We start from the raw sequence: 23,003 nt of genomic DNA, 5'->3' as shown, positions 1-23,003 counted from the left end.
GTCAGAACGATGGGCAAAATTCCATGCAGATAAGAGAGATATACGCCGTACTAAGTAAACTCATTTAACGACGACAGTCTCACTAAAGGAACGAGAAAGAAACAACCACTGAAACTCCGACGAAGGTCAAAGCGTTTCAGCAAAAGACACCGCCCTCGGGCGCTCGAGTTCCTGCCACATCACAGCAAATGAATTTTGCCAACGTCAGAATCAGAGGAAGAACTCAAACCAGCGAGGCGCAGAGGACCACGAATACCATGAATTCCAGCATAAATTTCTCTGATACTGAAGCACCATACATACGCGCGTCTCCGGGCTCGAAGGAGTGGTGCAGCCAGGCGTTTCAATGGGACACGCCCAATGCGACATGGTCGTAGACGGTGTTGCATGACCGCTTGCAAAATTATTCTCGGTTCGGATATTTCTCATGCTCTGAAAGACGCTTGCTTTTCTAGCTTCTTGAGTGATGCTTTGCAGCTATCTGCAGGAAAACGCCGCTCTCGAAACAGCAGTCTGATATCTACTGCTAAGGCTGAAGCAAGCTCGCGGTCAACCTAATTAATGGTTAAGACGAATTCTCGCGTATGCCCAAAAGCCGACACTTGAACCGATTCCGCATTGCCGCAGTTCAAACGAATTCGTTCAAAACAAGCCGTTTCACTTTCGCTTTTAACTCCAGCTGCCGATCTGATGATTCCGAGTAGCGGCTATGTTAAGGGTTTGCGGTAACGACAGTGTAAATGTGGGCCCACGACAGTTTTGCATCAGAGGCTGAGAAGAAATTACAATGAACGCGCAAATAAAAAATAGTAATGAATAAAAGAAAAAGTTGCTGAAAAGGAAGAGAAAAGAAACAATCAGAGCGAATCCATGTCCGAAGCAGCTCCCGTGTAGGTACCGCTTACGTGATGAACTACTAAATGACGCTATGAATCCATTAGTGTAGTATTTCTAACTGCACAAAGGCAATGGGCAACCTAGAAGTAGCATGACAGAGGACGCTACGTTTTTGAAGCAACACACCCAGTACGACAAAACTACCACATAAGACGTCACATCATTTGCTAAAGGCACGACCCAAATGTTTAGATATCGTTCAATATAACCCAAAGTCTACAATAAATGTTTTTTTTTATAATTACTTTTTCGCTGCAAACTTCCTTTAATCCCCGTAGTACCTCAGTATCTTGTGTTTTAAAGCTCTTTGGTCATGGTTTCAAGTAATTCTGTTCTATAATTCTAAAAACAAAGTGTTACGCTTTCGTCAATCTCAAGGCACGCACTACACTATAGGTCACAGGAGCCTTCCTCTTATTAGAGGAATTCGTTATTAGAATATAAAAGTCCTGCATGGTCATTTCGATGTCTGCATTGTGGAACACGAGATATAGGAAGAAATGGTCTTGCACTGCGTATGCAAACTTGTGTAAACATTGAAAGTATACGTACACTCAAAACAGAAAGGAGTGAAAAGTATCAAACTGTCCTCTAGCGCTCCTTTTTAGAAAAGGGAGTGCACTAGAGGGCAGATTACTACTTTTTTTACTCCCCTATAGACGTACTCGTGTTTCGAGTGTAAGCTGCAGTAGGCCAGTGACTCGTAAGCCAGACCTGATCCTGAAAGGCATTTTGATTTCATTAGTTGAATAAGCGTGTTTATGGGTGTTCACAAACTGTGCTTGTTCATGGCTTGTCTAAAGTAACTCAACAAAGGTGAGAAACGGAACCTTACCAGAACACACCATCACAAAGAGATATAAGCCACTTTAACAAAAAGACGAAGTGTATTCGTAACTGGAAATGAATCATTCTGAAGCGTTCAACAAATTTCTTTACTTCGCATGATTTGGCTAAGGTAGGTGCCATGTGCTTCCCATTCCATCTTGTTGACAGGATGTGAACAGAAAACGAAACAGCAGACAGAGCAGGACTCCTGCCTCATTGTAGAACCCGGCTACATCATCCTAATTGAAATGAAGCGTGTTATTTCAATCTAAACTATCACAACAAGTTTTTGGTCATTTCTGTCACTAATATGGATAGTTTATACGACTGAGAGCCTACATCCTAAAAAATAGCTTTTTAAGAGCCTGTTACTAAACTACGTCAAAGCCATCCGGTATCTCCGCTTCTACAAAAACATGGTTCTGCCTGGGAACCTGAAGTCGGGTTTATTATTTTCATATAACTCCATGTCATCATCTTGCGGTCCTGCCCTCTTGTATCAGATAGGTATATAGATCGGTGGATATTCTTTTGTGCTCAAACAACAAAATCTCGGCTACAGGGGCAACAGGCAGATGTAATCTGCCTTACGGGCAGAGAGAGCTGGCTACACTGATTTTCAACAATGCTAGTGTATATCACTTTTTGGTTCTTGAGCTAATTCAAGCTGCTATTCCCAGTGCCGCCGGGTACCCACAGGTTTTATACAAGCTTTTCCTTGGCCTGGTGCTCGGCTTCTCTGGGCTGAAATGCTTAGCAAAAAAATATGTCCTTGATAACATATCTTTCAGAGGAAGAATTACAAGGCGTGCGTTTTTTGACCACCCTGCCCTAATGCCAATGAAATTGAAACCAACATTATCTTGCCATCTGATTCGCAAGTGTAGTGGTCCAAGATAAACCAGCCACTCTTCTATCATCATTTGTCATTTGCTTCATTCAAAGCTCCGTCTGTTCAAATGCCCATCATTGTTTATACAGTAACTGACATCCTTTTCTAGCGTTTTAAAATTTTCCAAGCGTCTTTACCACCTCAGAACAGATGGATCACTTTTTTTACAGCGATTGCTCCACGGATATCTTTCTTTGCAGCAGCAAACGACGTCTTAGTATGGTGAAATCTTCAGCGTTGCATGCTGCCTAAAGATAACGTTACCGAAGCCGGCCTCAGCTACGAGAAACATGAGCTACTCAGTAGGCGCTCTCAGGGGCATGCGATCTGCGGTCAAATGAGGCACAGAAGTCTAGCGTGAAGGAAACAGTATCTGCAGTTTCGAAACTGGTCGTCTTACGCTTGCCTTCATAATGTTTCCCATCCTTTTAACTCTTTTCCAGGTCGATCGGCCTCGCTTCTTCGTGAAGCTGCTAAGTTTCATCCTGTCGGCTGCGCCCTATTGACAATTGCGTTAGTCGTTAGCTAAGCGTGACCGAACCGAATAAAGAATGGATTCAACAGATGGACGTTGACGATAATCTTTACTGCGGTTGTCACCCAAAACAGGGAATACTTCGAAAGGACCATCGGACATGCTCTCCAGTGTCATCGATTGCCTTGCCAAGGCCATGCTAGCGAACGACTAACGCAATCACTAACGTGGCGCACCCGACAGGATAAAGCTTCCGACAGGCCAGCGAGGGCATACAGCCAAATGGAGCGGTACATATATAGTTATAACTTCGTCCTGGAGGCGGGGCGGTTAAACGCCTGGGTGCTGTCTTGCAACTTTTCACTCGCTGCTGAAACGCGACTGTCTTGTCAGAAGGTCCCATGGTCTGTAGCGTTAAATTAAAAAACTGCAAGAGGTAGGAGTTTGTTAGAAGGAGTTAGGAGGCGTTTGTTATTCTTCTTTCGCTCAAGTAATAGTACGTTTCCAAAAATAAAATTGTTGAGCCGAGGGTAGCCAGGTGCGACATTCCAAAAGCCAGCCCGAAGGCCAGAGAGCGGGCCCCCTCTTTTCCGGTTGACTGTACGCGCCCGGATGCGTCATGAAACAGCCATGCAGCATCTTTTAACATGCTTCAGAAAAGCACAGTTTCCTGCAGCGAACGCCTACGCGCACACGAAGCACCCGTTTCTGCCTTAACTGAGGGAATCTACAGATAGAATATACTTCCTACGCGTAGACTCAGATTGCCTGTCCCTAAGAGAAAGGCTGCAATGGAAGCTGTTCAACTATGGCCAAAGAAGAGGCCGGAAAATACATGCTTTAGAAACGCAAACACTTCAGTTTTGACAGTGCGCTGTTAGGGCAGCAATATATATGACTGTTTCCAGACCCTTTACGTCGACTGGTTAACTTGGGGACAGGAGGATACAATTGCTTGCAATGCGACAAGACAATATTTTAGATATTATGAATGCGTGCCAACTTCGCATAATTCAAGTTTAAATGGTGAAGACCATACAATTTGACTGATCGTTTCGTGTCACGCCGTTTCACAGATGTTTAGGTGAGACATGAACAACCCAAGCTGCAGCAAATGAGTAAGAGAGCTGCAGAACAGAAGTCGCTCTCCTGTCACGCGCCAGCCTGTCAACCAATCCCAAGATCTCTAAGCTCCCCACTTCACCTGGCTTTCGGCTTCTCTATAGGTTGCTCTGCATGAGACAAAACAATCAACAAATAATTGTACTGTACTCCACATATGGAAGTAGTGGCAAAGAAAGCATTACGACGACAAAATGAAACTCCAGCTATGACACAGTGCCACATCTTGGCAAAAAAAAAAAAGAACTTTTCGCAGCAGCCGACAGCATTTCAGCCTATTTCGTTGACGCGGCCACTGAGATACATCGCGCCACGGTCCCATTTTCCCTTGCGTTGGTAATTCACAAATTGCATAAATGCGTAAGGGCAAAGGCGATGGCCACAACCCCGCGCATTCGTGCATTTATCTCCGCATGCTCGCCCCGACAGATTACACGCACTCATAGCAGGAACATTCTCACATTTGCGGAGGCGTCGAAGCTCGTAATGACACAAACCACGTGACACGCGCTCCGCGATTACGCCCGCAGCGCCACCTTGCAGGCGGTCGCTACTACCTAGAAAGAATACTTTATGGGGAGGTTCGTGGCACGCGCTGTGATTTCGGCTCTGCATATGTATATGAACGGATGCGTGCGATGCGCGTGAACTTTCAAGGATGCGGCTGTCATTGACCCTGAGCGCAACGCGGCGAGCACGAAAGTGCTTCTTCTTCCGTGAAGGAAGCGAGAAAATATCACGAGAACTGCACTCGGGTGCACCTCAGCTGAGTTCTAACTCGCTGCTATGGTCACAGCCGAGGAGGGAACGCCGGAGCGACATCATTACAAAGACATTAAGAGCTAAGACAATACTAAAAATAAAAGGGACGGAGTAATGCGGCGAGGCTTCACGACGTTTCCGCCACTGTAAACACGTTTAATGCGCGCTTCCGGCGCGCGCCCGCGCACTACTCGCACTAATGCATGCATCACGAAGAACGCGCACACACACGGTTGGCCGAGCGCGTCCTCAATTTTGATCGATGGGCCGGCGACCATTGGTGCGTTGAAAGGGGGAAGACGCAGCGGCGGCAGTCGCCATCGGACGTGGATCTGAACAAGCATGCTCTTACGTCTTCCTGGGTACCGCGTCCCAGCAGTCCCAGCCGAGCAGCGCTTGGGGCCGGCTTAAGATGACGCCGAACGATTAGTTGGGCATGCAGAGAGACGACCGCTTCCTCCCCCCTCTCTCTCTCTCGCTGCCCTTCCTCTCTTTCCACACAGCACAGCAGCAGCCTCGTCTCTTCGGCAGCCGTGTGTCCCGCGATATATTGCGGCGACGAGAAGCGCACTCTTCTACTGCGTTCTGGAAGTCGACAGCCCGAGTGTGATTAATAAGCGCTAGGCAGGACCGACGCTGTTTCGTTTTGTGTTTGTTTTGTTTGCGTTCCTTTTCTGCCCCTTGCTTTTTTGGTAATCGTTCTTCCGCAGTTGTAAGCTCACTGTGCGGGAATTTCATTTCCTCTATATAATTTATGCAGCCGCCTGAAGGGTAATTGATTACACGAACGAACAAATGCGGTGTAATATAAATGCCGCCGTTTAAGCGCAGCGAGTGTTGTTGCGGGGACGCAGGCAGCGGCTTGCATTGAAATGGCCGCGGTGGCTGCTTTTAAATGCCGACATGAGCCTCTCCTTTCCATTCAAACGGCACTGACCGAGAGCAGTGGCTGCGATGATGCTTGGAATGACTGGAGAAAATGTCATTCCTTTCACCCAGTGTGTATTCAAAGGAGGGGCCGGAGAACGGGCGAGGAGGCGTCCCCGTCTTCTCCCAAGGAAGAAATTTTGCACGGAAAAGCGACAGTAACGCTCATTTCATTGCGTACGAAATGCCTCGCTAATATGGAACCGCCCTCCCCTTTCACTGCCTTCCTTACAGAAATTCGCAAAAGCGTGACCCCTGCTGGCAGATTTTTATAACTTTATTGATTGTAAGTTCCGACAATTCATTACGGAAAGATTCGTTGCCGAGAGCTGCGCAGTGAGGTAATGTTATTTAGTGTCCTCCGTGATCTGTGTGCACTGGAAGTCACCACAAGCCGGAAATTGTTGCTTTGCTAGTGTACGTTAGAGTCTAAAGAGCAAAAATTTCGTAAAGCTGCGGATCCATTTTCTCTGATTTCATGCTGTTACCGCCGTGATAACCCCAAGTTCATCGTTATTGGATTATTTCTGTTCCGAGGTCGTCACCCGGTTTCCGATAAAGCTTGCAATTTGACTTCATTAGAACTCAACAGAGCACATATCGCAGCGGAAACTCTTGCAACGCGTGACTTCATATTATATGATTCCAAAACTGCTTCGAACTTTCCGTGCGTTGTTGGTCGCACGCCGTAAAGATCGTTGCGCATATTATCTCAAAGCTGTCGGCGTTTCAACAGGCGGCGTACCATATAATGCCGACAGTCGGATAATCCCGCGGGGAAGGGGGGGGGGGGGGGGGGGGGGGTGCGCAAAAGATCTCAGTGCTTGTGCTGCTGTGTAATAAAGTGCACTATATATCTTTACAAGATACTCCCGGCATAAGAAGCGCGCCTTGGACAATTAAAGCAGAGCTGGGGAGTATGCAAGCAGGAACTAACCGATCACCGAGCCGTTTATATATAGGCACACTTTTTATATTTACATTCATCGTCTTACGTACCACTGAGTGCAGCACCGCTCACAATTTATTGCAAAAATTAAAAAAAAATGCAGACGATGGGGTCACATCAAGATGAAATATCACAAACGGAATAAAGATAGTTACTGCATGCGTAAGACTTTAATTGCGTGCCATGAGATATTTAACAGCCATTCCAGAGAATTTTTTAAACAGAAAAGTTCACTTAAGAAGAGTGACATTTGACAAAATAAAACAAGATCATTCCAAGCAAACTGTTTGTTGAAAATCTTTGCTTTAAGGATATTGCGTGCTGCTTACATGCACATGTCATGGGCAGTGATTGCGGACTGATAATTTAAACGGCATTCAAGATGGTTTTTGAACAGCTGAGGTGAGCACGCCTTTCAAAAAATATTTGGGCTACTGGTACCGCCTCCAGCGTAGATCTCGCGTGCTGACCAAGAGAAGGGACAAAAGTGTGTCTAAAAACACCTAAACACCTGAAGCAAACAACACGCCCTAATATTTTGAAACGCCTTCGCTCGCGGCCGAGAATGACGTCACGGCAAGCGTCCTGCCTCCGCCAAAGAGTGCGACCAATCAAAGTTAAGAGTTCTCCTGACATTGACATCTGAAATGCGGACGTGGTGCCGGCTGGTTCCGCCCTCTTTAGAGGGGCGGGGAACGAACGGGTTACTTAGTGCATTTCAACGTGCCCGTAGAGATATGAATGGAGAAAACCGAGCTCTCTTCGGATTCCCATATTTGTACCGAGCCAACAGATTCACAAGCCTCAAGCGCTTTAAAGTCCCTCAGTTTCTCCTTAAGATAAACTTGTATGTATGCCTCCAGAGTGTTATCACCAGCGATAAACTTATTTGTTTGTCTGCAGCCGATTATCGCCAAGCTCAATAACCGCGTTTTGTGCCGGCAAAACTTACTGCTTGTCAATACCATGATGACGACGGGTCGTTTTTGATCTTAAGTAGAGTTTTAATGCAATGGAAGGCTTATTTATTTCTCATGCACTCGCAGTAAACTTCGCAGGCAAATGGAAGCTTCATATTAAAGTTAAACAAGGGGAGTAGTTCCTATGCCATTAGCAGAATAATTTCCTGAATTCTCCGGATTTTTTTTCTCTCGATGTCTTGATGTCGCTGCACATGACCCGACCAATCAGTTAAAAGTGTGAGTAGTCACACAACGCAACAAAAACGTATAGATGGTGAGGCTGTCGTACTGAACATTTACAAAGTGGTTTCTGTTAACCGAAACACATGTACAGAATCTCTCTCCTTGTCAGTTTTCTATTCGTCTCTTTGTACAAGGTGACAGCACGGAACATAAATTTTTATTTTTTTCCTACAGCGTGGGTTAAGACTCGAGAGCACGCAATTCAGACTGAACGGAATTATGGGTTCTTTTTTTTTTCATAAATGACCTTCCCTGTTTTTAGAAAATGTCTATACAATTCGATATGCTTTTATGATACATAGGATGACGAAGTAAACCACTAAGCCTCATGGCTTGCGCACTCAGCCGCAGTAAACTAGGCTGATTGATATTATTTGCTTTACTTCCACTATGCTTCCACTATGCCTCGCAACTTTAATTAGGAATTCGTCTGAAAATAAAATGTTTCTCTCCCCTTTCACAAATGAAAGAAGAACAAAACAAAAATAAAACCTCAAGAGAGGTAAACTGCAGCCAGTTGCAGGCGCGGATTGATGGGTCACTCTTGGAGGGGGTGGTCGGGGGGAAGGGGGGGGGGGGGGGGCGGAGGGAGGGGAGGAGACCGCCCTTTCCCATGAATCCACTCCTGGCCAGTTCTGTGATATGTACCGCAAAGAGAAACTTTCTGTTCGTGTTCACTGGTTTGAAGTGACAAATAACTTTCTGTTGTAAGTGGCCCCCGTTTACTTTACCTCCCGGATGCGTAAATAGCTGGACGAAAATGTTTAGTCGTACCCCGAAGTGCGGTTCTTAGACTAGCAGTCAACTTGGCTGCTTTACCTAATGGTTACTTTTGTTTATTAGTATCCACTCTGAAGAGTAGAACAATGGCTTAAGTTGTCTTGAGCAAATGTTATTTTGAGTGCATATTTTGATAGCAGCACATCTTGAAAATCTCCTTCGACTGCAACTTTCGATGTGTTGAATTAATTTTGAAAAGCTTTGACGAGGACGAATCAACAGAAATCCACAGTGTTATGTCAGTCGTATAATTAAGAACAGACGCTACCGAAAGCTGTCATTTACAGAATGTAATTGTAAAAAAAAAAAAAAACGTTTTTATCTTCCAAATTTAAATCGCACCACTAACCGCACAACGCATTCCTGGAGTTTACGCAAGTACAGATCAAGGAATTGAACGATATGTCCTTCGAAACGCGGCTTGTGTTTCGTTTTGGCTGAGCTTTAGGGAAATACTACAACAGGAAATAGCCTTCTATCTTTGGTCCGTCGTCTTTTTGCGTGGTTTAACTTGCTTCAAATATCAGTTCGCAATCTGTGTATTGATCTGCGATCTGTGAAGTCTGCTGTTTGTATCTGTGAAGTCGCAGGAAGTTTCCGATAGCGAACAAAAGTATAGCATTAGTGTACCCGTGCCGATGCTGATGCCATGAGCAAGGCGTGGGAAATGTATACAGTCTTCATGAAAATTAAAGATAGCAAGAAGCTTCTTTCTTAGCTGCCCCATGGAACTCATGTGGAATCCATAGAAGTCCTAGCTTCAGAGCGCCGAAGATGAGAGTTTCTCTCAGATTCCAGATATTTTGAACGCTGCCGAAGCAAACCTATAGCCAAAGAACTGCCAAGGAGATAACCTATTGGCTCTAAACTTTTCACACAGGGCGTACATTTGTAATACACTCCAGTCACGTCATAACCAGTAATAATTAGCAAAGATTTGCTCTATAACCTGAGTCCTGACGTCAAAATTTCTTGATTCTTTCTCTCCTTTCCTGCATTGTATCTTTTCTTTTTCGTTATCTAAAGTGTGACTCTGTCTCGATTTATCGATGTAAAGAATAGTAAAGACGCTGTGAGGGCACGAAATTTTCATTTGTAAATGAACGACCCAATTCATTCATCCTAAGTTCAGTTTGCAGCCCCCCCCCCCCCCCCTTTATCTTTTTCTTTTGTCTTTTTTCACTTGCAGTGCCGCTCATGTGCTCACACAGCAGCATAACAGGAGCGCGTTGCCCCTTGCAGTCTATACCTACGGGTCATTTTTCGCGCATCGCCGAGCGCCCGTCTGCCGACGGCGTCGAGCAGTCGGTTCGGCGCGCCGGCGGTGATTAAATTCTCCTCACGGCTCTGCGGCCAATTAAGACCGCACGCAGCAACAATTAACGAAACACGGCTGCGAGCTGATAAGGATCTGCCGGTCACGTGATGCACTGCTCCGGCAGTGATGCAGTCTTCCCGCCGTGGCAAAGGCGTGTGAGGCGATGGCGCTAAAGCACGCGAGTTACAAAACAAGCAATAGACAAACACAAACGGAGACGGAAATGTCGCTATTGTCGCCTCGTTGTCGTTGTCCTTTCACTCAGTCCTACTGCTACGAAGCACCTGTGGCGCAATTAAAACTCGAAACTTAGAAGCGGAAACGGCCACCCACCTGCCAATGTTGTCGCGATGCGCGTCTGTGTCCGCGCAACAAAACAATCAGACAGACAAAAGTTACGCGTTCAGAGTCGTAAGCAAAGAGGCGGACTTAAGTGCTGCTTAACTTAAGCCAACGCAGGTATCTTAGCACAAAAAAGCAGGTACGCGGCTAATGCAGTGCAGCCGTCTTATAAGTGCAAAAGATGAAAACCTAGAAATAAGAGAGGAAACCGTAGAATCAAGAGAACGAACATGGCCATATGTATCGCGTCGCAAAGAAGCTGCTGCCAAAACGGTGCCCAGTGGGCTGGACACGTATAACCAAAAACCCTCTCGCTCACTGCTGGCTCTGCTGGGACTGAGTGGTCTTTCATTTTCGCGTTAGAAAATTCCTCTTTATCTACAAAAAAAAAAAAGTACGCTGAAAAACGTGATGAGACCGATTATTCTATTAGTCCAAAAATCACTGTATAATAAGGTCCGTAAAAAGAAAGATTCCTAAAGCAAGGGAAGAAACGAAAGGATGCCCTACATGAGTAAGGTACCGCAATCACATGACGTTAAAGGCTGACGCGGTTTACGAACAGGGCGTTATTCACCTTGCAACGCTGCGATGTTAGTCTGGAACTATACACACAATGCACGTCGCACCCGGGGAAGAGCACCTATGGACACTTTTATGCTTGAGACTGCTCACAAAATACGCGACACACCGATATCAAGTTACGTCGTTCAAAAGACGTCGTCAACGGCGCCTGTTTTTCAACGTGCAGCACTACTTGTTTTCCGCTCCGAACTTATTCGTTTTCAGCATGGCTTCACTCGGAGCCATAACCAATGCGCGTTACAACATCTTTACCTGCCAATAGCCCCTAGTATGGAGAAGAGTTCACCTCATTGAATCCGATAACCTTGATAAAACAAATGGCTAGCTAACTGTGACGAAAACGCTATTCAGTAGAACGGCGTAAGTGTGCACCACTAGATTAACCCAAGCAGAATAACTGCACGGGAGTTCTGGTCAAATGAGACTCGTCTAAACGAGCTCTGAGCAGATCTCGCCCGTGGGCGCTGCTGTTCCATGCTGCGCAAGTGAAACTTCCGGCATACAGCAGTATCAGATGTCGTTAATAGCTGCATTTATTACGAAGGAATATTGTTCGTTCGCTGATCAGAATTTGTGATGAGATGTGACTCCTTCTGTTTTCTTTCATTACTGCTTCTTTTCTCTCTTTGTCTGTCTCTTTCAATGATACAGTAAATAGTTTGTAAATGTCAAAAACAGTGGTGGTATAAAAAACGCAGCAATTAGTAGAGCAGCAAAGCAACAGGACGGTCATTAAAACAACACTCTACACTGACAAGGTATCCCGCGCAGCGGTTTTCCCCAGTGGTGCAGTGGAGGGAAATTTTTCTGCGAAATAAGTTTGTGAATTATTCGAGACAGCAAAACAAGCATGCTGCATGGTTACTGGGACAACACTGGTTTCAGAGGCTAAGGCTATAGCTGCGCGATTACCACTGCTTGCAAGCTCTAGTTATTCGCACCAATTTGCTGTTCGGACAGCGAAGTTCACTTCAGTGAAGAAATAACTCCCTGACCACAGACCTACGGAAAGTATTAATTTCTACTGCAAAGGCGCGCGTCGTTCGTAACGAAATCTCAAAGTGAACAAATGGCCGTTAGGAACGTAATCAATGTCATAAAAACGTCCTATTTTCGACGCACTGACCCCTTTTACTTTATGTTGATGAAAGCCACAATCTTGCATGCTGGAATACTGTAACACAAGATACGTAACTTCTGCATCCTCAGCGCTCATTTTTAAGGTGAAAGCGTTTAATGGCTCATACTGTCGTCCGTCCGTTAACAAAGCGTGTCACAAGCGTTCAACTCGGGAACTAAAAAAGATAGAAGAAAACCAATGGTTGCTTCAGATAGAGGAGGAAAAAATGAACCTAGGAGCGAAGTTTGATGACCGTAGATCAGTTAATTAATTATAGACAAAAATTTCGAAATTGCGTCGAAATAGAGCGGACGTCGATATAGCCACGGGAATGGTGTGACGTCACATCGACCGAAAGTCGTCACAGCATAGTGAAAATTGTCACAGAATGGTCGGAAAAACATCGGATTTGTGTCAAATTAGATGGGAAAATGTGTAATTTAGCCTAATTGACACTTAAGGTCCCCGAAAGATGTATAATTTGGGTATCGATATAGCCAAGGGAACGGTGTGACGTCACATCCACCGGAAGTGGTCACGGCATAGTGTCCTCGGCTTTCGCCTCTCAACACTTTAGTTGCCAAAGTGTCCTTGCAATTTTAGTCAGTCTGGCATGGAGCGGCGCATCTGCTGGGGAAATAAGTATCTTTAGAAAAAAGCGTTGAACAAAACAATTTTTACAGTGGCCTAAAACGGACAAATTTGTCAATGTCTCGGCAGAAGTTGGTAAGCAGTCAGGGAATGTTTGCTGTGTTTAACATGTTTGAACAGAATGTAGCGCCCACCTCTTTATGCAATACCCACCCTGCGAAGGCTTTTAGGGATAACATGAATGAATGAATGAATGAATGAATGAATGAATGAATGAATGAATGAATGAATGAATGAATGAATGAATGAATGAATGAATGAATGAATGAATGACAACTTTAGCTCTTCTAAGCCGTTGAAACACTTGCGAGCTTGTTTGAGACAACAAAATTTTCTATAGTTGTCTATTTTTGGAACGATGGGAAAGAAATTAGTAAACATGTACCCAACCTGAAACAAGCCTACGGCTTTTTCTCTGCAGTCATGGTATCGGCTGCCGACGGAAACTATAGTGTCACAAGTAGGGTTGATATCACGTGACGCATTAAAAACTGCCGCCCCGCCGCAGTGGCTCAGCGGTTACGGCGCTCGGCTGCTGGCCCGAAAGACGCGGGTTCGATCCCGGCCGCGGCGGCTGAATTTCGACGGAGGCGAAATTCTAGAGGCCCGTGTACTGTGCGATGTCAGTGCACGTTAAAGAACCCCAGGTGGTCGAAATTTCCGGAGCCTTTCATTACGGCGTCCCTCCGCTTTGGGACGTTAAGACCCCAATAAATCAATAAACCAATTAAAAACTGCCATATCATTGCTGCCTGGTCCTTTCAATCCGCTCGAACTCTTATGGTAGCCAGTCCCAAGTGCCTGAATACCAGCAAGCGAACAGATGAGGCTCTTCAGTTTTTGTACGCCTCACATGACCCAAACCTCCTTATCACGCCATAGCCGTCACCTTGCTGCCGAAACCGAAACTACAACACAGAATATTCAGCAATTAATTATTTACAAAACGCGGACAAATCACATAGGGCAATCGATGTTTACCAATTCTTTACGCGTCATTGCTAAGAAAAACACACTACGAAAAATTTGGAGTCTGCCTTTTTAAGCAGCTTTGACAAGAAAAGTAATCTCTGCAAAGAAAACATTGTAAAAAAAGAAAAGCAAAACGAGAAAGGAACACTTATGTTGGTGAGGTTAAACGTTGCACTGTTAAGCGGGCCTGATATCAACAAATAAAAACATCAGAAAAGTTAAGGCAGGCAGAGAAAAACAAGGGTAAATATATCATGTGGAAGTATGCGGCCTGTGTTTCGAACGAAGATTTAGCGCACTCAAAAAGGAAGATACTATGCTGGGTAAGCAGTTCCTGTAAAATTTTATGGTCAGAAACTAGCTGTCTGGCATATTCTTAATGACACTGTTTTAATATTTCCACGAATTACTCTTGTGAACTACAAAATAAATCGGCACATGCACATACATTCGCAGAGAGAAAATGTGTAGCAACTGATATTTACGATAGAAATGAAACCTGTAGACTTAACTCCGACTGAAGTAGTTAAATACGTCTCCAATAAAGTGCCGCAAGACCTTTGCACCACGGTAAAAGTTTAGGAATATAACAGTAAACCCATTCGCGCTTTTTTTGTAATCGGGGCGTTTTTTAAATAAACTGTCTGCTTTGGGACGCAAATGTTCTTAGACAGACGATGATAAGCGCGTGGATAACCTCTTCAACCACATATTGCAAACTTTAGTGAAATTCATGCAGGGGAAATGAACAAGAGATACTAATATGCAAACCTCGGAGAACGCATTACATATGCATAATCCTCGCTACGAAGGGAAGAAGCACGGAGTCCCTATTTATATGCAAAGTAGCGCTTTATGCTTTTGGGTTATTCATACAATGAACGTGCACGACAAAACGTTTCACCTGCAAGGGTTAAACATGAACGAGGGTATCTCACCCTAAACCTGAGAGGGAGTTGAGGCTAATCTGCCCATATTCAATGTGCGCGATGAAATTCAATACCAGTCGTTTATAACAATTCTGCTCCTGCTTTGACCGTATTAAATGCGGCTGGTCAGGTCACGTAAAAGAATGAATTCCAGTAACGCTTTTTACGAAACGTAAAATTGTTGGCGTAATTCCCAAAACTAATTTCAGAAAGTTTACTCCTTGTGTACGAAATGCGATAAGAAGCGGGATAACCCTTAGGTTACAATATCTTCCGACTAACCATGACAAGTTTAAAAACATCAAACCTGGACTGTAAACAGCGTTTATTGCCTGTACTATCACTGAAATTATGACACGTTCGCAACGGATAATGGTCCGGTCTCCATATCGACGTGCGCAAAACAACGTTTGCGGTAGACATGTCCTATACCTGACATTTTGTTTACAAAAAAGCATTGTAGCTTACACCTTCACCACTACAACGCGTTTCTGATTGATTTAAAGTCAGACATGAAGACACATCACCTTGTTTAACGTTTCTCTAACGCGCCAACTAAAAGCGGCAGAAAAGTAGCACATGTAAAAGTATCGTGCGCCATACAGTCATTGCGCGGCAGCAACATTACACTCACTGCGCGAATAAAAAAGCAAGCGATGCGCTCAGACTGACATCAAAATGGCGATTGCTTTCAAACTGTCGCTGCGCAACGACGACAACGACGTACTACCCCAACAATAAAAAATGGCGATCGAGGCCATCATCACTCGTCCCCTGACAATTGAGCGGTTAGTGTCAGCTCCACGCCGGGGTGATGCCGACGGCCGACCTCGTCGCATCCTGGCGGGCCCGAAATATGTGGCCGGACACAATCAGGATTCGACTCATTGAGCGTTTCGTAAGGGCCGCTTAGAGCCCTGCCTTGTCAGTGTTTATATCCGCGGAACTGGCTTATAACCGTGGGAGAGGGAGAGAGTGAGAGAGTCAGCGACGGGGGGTGTGTGGGGAAACGAGAAGAGCCGAGGGAAAGAAACATTTTGTAGCAGACGCCGGCAGCGCGTAGGCTTAATGCTCGCGGTCTGGAACGCTCCGATTGCGGAAACGTTGTAGCAGCGGGCCGCCGCAGGAGCCTAGAGGGTTCGGGGCCACCCCGCGACAGGCCAACGCTGAAGCAGCGAGGCAGGATCCACACACGCCGCTAGAGACGACGTCGTCGTCGGTGCCTCTCTTCTGTATACACAGTGCGCAGCCCCCGCGATATCCAGCAGCGGCGTCGGACTTCCGGGCCTAACGGAGGGTTCTGCCGTGCGGATAGGAACCCGAGCCCGCTACCGTGGTCCGCGGGGAAGACGAGCGGTCTTGTTTCGAGACGCGAACGGGAACCAGCGCGAAGAGCAGAGTAGCGGCGGTAGAAAGAAAAGCGACGTGACCGTCGCAGCCTTACCTCGGGAGCGCAGCCATCTTGCGCGTCGGAGAGCGGGCCGTGCTCGGCGCTGCGGCGCCACCATCGCCTCCCCGTTTCACGCAGAATCCGGGGTGGACCAGCGTAGCCCGCGTCGCCAGAGGGCGGGGAGGAAGAAGGGGGGCTCTGCTGAAGGCGAGGGGGACCCGGCAACTTTGGGCAAGAGAGGAGAAGAAGGAGAGAGAAAGAATAAGCGATGCGCGCGCTCTGGGAGAAAGAGAAGGGGGAACTGGGGACTCCCTTTCAGGGCGCCACCGCCACGACTGCATTCGGCGGCGCTTTACGCCGCAATGAACGCATAAAAAAGCCGGAGAAAACTGTTTGAAGCGCCTTGGTCGTGAATAAGTGGTCCGTGGGGGAAGGAGGGAGGGGTGGGGGGATGCTTGTCGCTCGCAGATCCTGAGAGGCGTCACGTCCTCGGACTTTTTAGCGGCACAAAAGAAGAAAAGTATACTTCGATAAGGAAGGCTTCTCGTTGTGGAGGGAAGAGCGCCTCTGAAGAAAGCGCGAAAGCGCCAACTTGCCATGATATGGGCTGATCGTGGCACAGACACGAAAAGTGCTGGAAAGTATACAACGATATCAAGTAAAGATGTGAATATAAACTACAAAGAGTGCACGCAGTCGTCACGGGATGCTGCGCTTGACTTTGCTGTGGAACTAAACCCCTATCAGTCGTTGCGAAAGAGAAAGAGCCCTTCCTACACGTAATGCCGCCAGTTCTCACACCACCCGAAACAATTACTGGGATCCTTGGAATGGTCCTTGGGCATTAAACCACCGTGCTTAGTTTCTTGTCCGGCTGCTGCCAGATGCACAACCGGTCTCGCTCTCACCAAAATCAAAACTGCACATTCGTACAGAACATCATTTTTCGAGAATCGTAATTTGTTTCGCATATAGTTCTTTTTAACGCAGCTGAAAAGTATAAATGGTGCTCATTAATAACATACCAGTGTCAACAATTCTTTTTGCACTCCAGATGTCCCAAGCCAAGCAAACTGCTAAGGCAATATGTGCCGAGGCTGTAAGGTAGGTGAAGTGCTCAGAAATAATAAAACCCTACATCATTACGCCGAAATTACACACTAGAAGAGGCTAGCGGCGTTAAAGGTATCGTCTCGCAGAAGAGCGCGTACATTTCCGCGTACACACACACAAAAAAAAACTAAGGAGTCCAATAATACCTTGCCCGTTAATATGCATTTCAACGCTTAGATACAAGCTGCAGGGATCAACAATAAGTCCTTGTTCAAACTACACCTGCCAAGAGAAGGTTCTCGTTTGCTTGGCCATGGCATGCCACCAACGAAGCCACAGCCGGCATTGTGGGCCAGGCTCACACGCTGTACAACACTCCTCTCAAACCAGGAGCTGCAAGGCCAGCGGGCGCTTATTTGCGGCGTGTCCTAATCACTACTATCCAATTACGCTCGACAGTTTCGTTCTCTTACGAGCATAGAAAGACACGACAAAAGGTATACGAGGGAAAACCATGTCTGGACGCCAACAAGGAAGTCTTAAAAGCCATCATCTTGCTTGAGGCAGTGTTAAGAGTTCCCGCTAGCTTTTATTGCTTTTTTTTACTCGTCTTCTAAATCCGCCACTGACGTCTACTCGGCGTGTTTTTGTTACTCTGGCAGGAGATGCGCCCGCGCTAACGTTTAACGGTCGTGTTTCTTTGGTTTCGCCTTGACCACGCGGCCAGGAAATGTAACCTGTTCGGCTCGCCTAAACTACTTCTCGCTGTGTCTCTCTAATGGACTACGTGCCAGGAACGTTAACTGGTAACGACGCTTGTTTTGCCGTTCACTGTCCTTTCCGTAAGGAAGGTCGATGGCACTGCTCTATTTAGCATTGTTATTGCCTCTACAAGCTTTGGTATATTTATGATCCTAATGCCATTTACCCGCACAGCCAGCGTCAAGCGTCTACAGTGATGAAGTAATGCACAAATTCGCGCTTCAGTTTTCTTAAATTCAGAAGATTTCGGATATCGTTCGGTACCCGTGGATATATATTTTCATTTTCGCCGTTTATGCCAGTGCAGTTTGCATGAATGTTTATTCTCACAAAATCTTGTTCGTAGAAGATTTTTCCACCTAAAAGTGACTATGCTTCCTCATACTATGCGGAATGGCGTATTAAATTTTTATGGTTAAAAGCCAGACTTTTTGTTTACGTGATTTATAAGCGTGTTTGGCCAACAGCCAGACTCATTAAATCAGAAGTTCCTTAGTAACACTCGGGAACTAAAATTCTCCAACAAAATGAGTAGGACCCTTAAATTACAAAAAAAAAAACAAAAAACAAGCGCAGCGTTTATAGATAAAGTAAGCCCGGTCAAAACCGGCAACACGACTCCCCCATATGCGATGCGCAATGCGTTCACATCAAATTTCGCCTGGCAGTTTGTTTAGGTTTCACATTTCCTGGCGGACAAAACAAAGGCAGCCATTAAGCAGACCTGTACTGGAATGAAATGCTGTTTGTGAACATAAATGTCAAATATTGAAACCTCCCAATCAAATATGACTGTTTTGAAGTCAAGTGACTGCACTGGCTTCGTTAATTGAGCCATCCTACTATATTGCGCGCTGTACTAGACACGCAGTGACACTCCGCAGAATGAAGCAAGTCTAACAATAGTGCATCGCTCCTGCAAACGGTAGCTCTCACGAGGGATATGTGGCACATGAGAGTAATCTGGAAGCTTAAACAGGCTGCGGTAAGCGCGCCATTACCAACTGCTTTACAGGTGCTTTCCATTCTAAAGGAAAACAAAACATGGTGTGGGCAGAGGGGAGGGGGGGGGGGGGGGGCGGGCAAGGGGAAGTGTCCCTTCAGATATACAACCGTGAACCCCCACTGTATAGACACACCTGAGCACGCTTATCACAACAACCATTTCTATGCCTCTTCGCGCAGTCGAACTTGCATCTAGCGCTCGAAGCCCTCAATAAAGCAGCTCGTGAGATAACCTGTTCGTATCGGTCGCGTAATATAACCTACATTAACACTCAATAACTTTTACAGACAGGTGTGTTCTCTATTGACCCATTGACCCCTCCCCCTTGCCTCTGATGAGGTGTCCTCTCTCACCTGCAGGCTTCACCTCAACAGGAACATCACAACACCATTCACCCTTACCCTTCCTGCTGTCCTCTCCCCTAACCCACAACTCCCACTCACTTGCCACATCCCATCCAGCACCCCTCAACAATCTGTCGTTTGCATAAACCTCACGGTAACCGCCTTCACACTGGGCTGTTCGTTACTCAAAACAAAAACAAAAAACACCGAAGACCGACGATAAGCTGCGCATAAATAACTTTTCGAAAGCTCACTCATTTTCCTTTCCACTTGCGCTGTCTAGCATAGCGGCGACCCCGTAAAAAAGGAACGCGGCGGCGGCAGCGAAGGAGCCGCGTCGAGCCCTGCGCCTTGTTCAGAGGACCAATCCATCCCAATCCATCTTGCCCCTCAACATTACGCGTCGCCACTGATGCTTGTCGTCGTTGTCGTGCAGGGCCGCCGAAAAGAGAAACAGCGTGGACGCTGGGCCGAACATGGAAGAGCGTGCTGCGGGCAGAGAGAGAAGAAGCAGCGGGCCCGCCCGACACGGGCCGGAGCGGCAGTGCACCAGGGTCACCTGCGGAAGGATTCCTACGCCTCCCTCCCCTCTTCGTACGCTCCCTCCCCGCAGCAGCACGGCCGGCCACTGGACGTGCGCTGCATTCTGATGGTGGGCAGGAGAGGGAATGCGGGAGGGCGGCAGAACAGCACGGAAGAAATAGGAGGAAAGGGGGTGGGGGGGGGGGGGGGGGCTGCCTCTGCCCCCTCTCGTTCTCCTTCGGTGTCCGAGCGGCAGGGAGGTAGCCGAGGCCCTTTTAGACGGACGGCCGTCCATCTGGCGCTGTGCTTGCTCGTATGCTGCAAGCATCTCGCTCTCTCGTTCGTGCATGCCGGGTCTCGTGGGGCCCGATGCACACTTCTAGCTTCGTCCGTGGTTGCAGTAAGCGGTCTACTTCGTGACGCTGACGACGCCTCTGTACCGAAGAATTTATCCATGTTTTGCTTGTTCGGTTCCTCAGCTTAAATTGTCGTCGTTTCCCCCTGCCTTGCAATTCCATGTCCCCTTCTTTCTGCCATTGTATATCAGCTCCTTTGCCAAATCTTGTTAGCCTTTGGCGAGTGCCTCCCTTTTGGTCGTTCGTATTTTTTTCTACTCGGCCCTTCATCAAATCTTGTTACCTGTTTGCCTAGCCGTTATTTCATATCTGTTGACGCTTTGTGCAGTACCTAGTAGTTATTTCTTAGCGGAATACTACGAATATTTCTCTTAAAAAACCTCATTTCCTTCCCCTGTGCACAAGCGGTGTTCGAGAGAGGCAGCGGAAAGCCAATAAAGCAACATTTCAGAGCAGGAACCGCAGCGACAGTGGCAAATGCGCTCATTGTCTTGTACCCGGTATGAGTGAAACTTTCACCTAGTTCTCACTCGTTTTTTTTTTTTTTTTTGCAGGCCTTGTGTGGGATTAGCGAGAGTACATTAACCGTGTGTATCCTTCAAGCACGTGTTTGTTGCATGCACCGTTGTCGCTCAGCAAAGTGGACTTCGATACTACATACTACAACATTCTAAATGCATACATGCTGCACGCAGTGCTATCCACATTCTCTTTAACATCCTATAATTTTTATATTGGAAAAGAGAAAGCTGCAACTGATACTTTCACCGGGATATTGCGCATGAGTGCCTTAATTTTATGGGTGCCTTTTGCTCGGAATCGCTTTTTGTCGACTTCAGAGCCATACCATACATGTCTTTGCCGTCACGCGTTTAGTATGGTCGACCATTTTTAACATATTCTTTCATTATGGTGCGCCAGGATCTCGAGTGCTTTCCTCGGTCTTTAGGTTTTCAGCGCCCGAGGTTCTCCTATAGTCGGATACAATTCAAGAACGAAGCGGCAAGCACCCATCAAAGAGGGCCCTCCAGCCAATAGCGTCGACCGATTCTTATGAAGACGTGGTTAATCCCCTTTGACCTGCTAGCGTTACACCGCAGGGAGTAAAAGGTGATTAACTACGTCTTAATCGGATTAACCGCGGCGGCTTAACAATAGGTAGTCGCCGGGGGCTGGGGGGCCTCCTTTGAGGGACATCTGCGCTTCATTCTTAAGCTCATTCAGTGAGTTCATAAAGGAAAAAAGGCAGCTGGATTGCGTACATAAAGTTACAATGACAGCCGCGGCTTTCTTTTACGGAGGCCCAGATCGCTCTCAGTGTTAAGATCTCTATAGCTTGGAACTGGAGACCTTGAGCCGATAACTGAAAACATTTACCTTTCCTACCTCCGCGGAAATTGTTTTGCTCTGTTTACTTTACTTCTCAGGGTAGCCGTTTCCTATGACGATACGGCTGATAGCTAGCAAACAATGTCCATTAGTGGCTCCGGTGTCAGAGGCGGGGCTGATCCGTAAGAAAAGAACAAAAAAAAAACAGAATAGATTGTGGCCTCCTACATCCTCGATTGTGGTTGAGGCGTCTACCGACAATGGCATCTCTCCTTCCCCATAAAATATTTGCATTTGCAAGAAGTGATGCAGAATACAGCCCCTGTGCGGAACACTCCAGACATAGAGACGAACAGTCGTTTACTTCACCTCTCGCTTTCTTGCTGCACCCTTTCAATATCACCCCAGACTTGAGCTGGAGATAAAGCGACGCTTCACAATACGTCCTTTAGCACAAAGAGATGCCTGAGCGCTATCATAGCATAGAAACTCCGGTTGTCTGGCACTTTACCTCGCGCTAACATCAAGCGCCTAAGGACCGTAAGTCGTTTCGACGTGCTTGACGACTCCTGCATTCCGATCAGACGACTCCCACCTCCTCCCTTCCTGCCCGCTGGCAAAGCGACGCTACACACCAAGGAGATAGCGCGCGGCACACGCCAACCACTCCAAGAATGAAAACCACCGCGCGGCAGCAGCGACCTCGGCGTAAATTGACGCCAACTTCGAAACACGCGCTCGAAGGGGAAAAAGAAAAAAAAGCAAAGAAATAGAAGAGAGGGAGAGAGGAAAGAAAAATCTTCAAAGAGGAATGAAAAGTAACTGACCTCATAGCGGGACAACATTCTTGCGGGGCGATGTCGTAGGCCTCGTTGCCTTCTCCGGACAGCGACAGCCTTTGGCTGTAACAATGACCTCTCCCCGGCAGTGAAGTCAAGGAGACGGGAGCAGCAGCAGCAGCAGCAGCAGCAGCACGGTTCCATTTGCGGGTTTGGGGCTACACGAGCCGCAGTGGTCGTGGCGGCGACGGCAGCGTGCCGACGACGTTAGCTTCACGTCAACTCCCCGCGAGCATGCCCCCTCCGAGTGAAGTACTAAAGGCGTATGGCGCGGTTCGGCGACTGCGACGGCGACGCGAAGGAGAGCGCAGTGCGCGCGTCGTCGGCGGCCGTGCTGCGCTGCGCTCGGTCGGGGAGGAAATAAATATTTGTTCTTTTTGAAGGGGGTGGCAAGAGGGGGACCGGTATTTAGCAAAACGCACAGACGGGGAAGAGAAAAAACGGCAAGGGGGGGGGGGGGGGGGGGCAGGAAAAGAGGGGCGAAAGATGAAGACGTAGACTCCGAAAGAAAAAAAGAAAAACACACAAAGAATGTGGGAAACGTGGCGGCCACCACACACCGGACGTGAATTACTTGCAGAAACCGTGGAAGGAGCATGCACGCATCGAGTGAGGTGGCCCGCGCTAGAGCAACTAGGCAAAAGAAGA

The 23,003-nt window shown here is 47.0% G+C and overlaps 1 long non-coding RNA gene across 2 annotated transcripts in view; it reads right to left on the bottom strand.

The window, feature by feature from the left end:
• Nucleotides 1-22,694, bottom strand: part of LOC149339626 (uncharacterized) — a 125,715-nt gene extending 103,021 nt beyond the window's left edge. For both annotated transcript variants that reach the window (XR_016283544.1, XR_016283543.1), the window contains exons 1-2: nucleotides 22,344-22,694; nucleotides 16,199-16,369 (exon numbers count right to left, since the gene is read on the bottom strand). This is a non-coding gene — a long non-coding RNA (uncharacterized LOC149339626). The remainder of the gene's footprint in view (nucleotides 1-16,198; nucleotides 16,370-22,343) is intronic.
• Nucleotides 22,695-23,003: the final 309 nt, after the last annotated feature.

Source organism: Amblyomma mixtum, chromosome 6 (genome assembly GCF_055824585.1).
Source record: "Amblyomma mixtum isolate Tamu chromosome 6, ASM5582458v1, whole genome shotgun sequence".
NCBI lineage: Eukaryota > Metazoa > Arthropoda > Arachnida > Ixodida > Ixodidae > Amblyomma > Amblyomma mixtum.
This window is presented reverse-complemented; position numbering and strand designations above follow the sequence as displayed.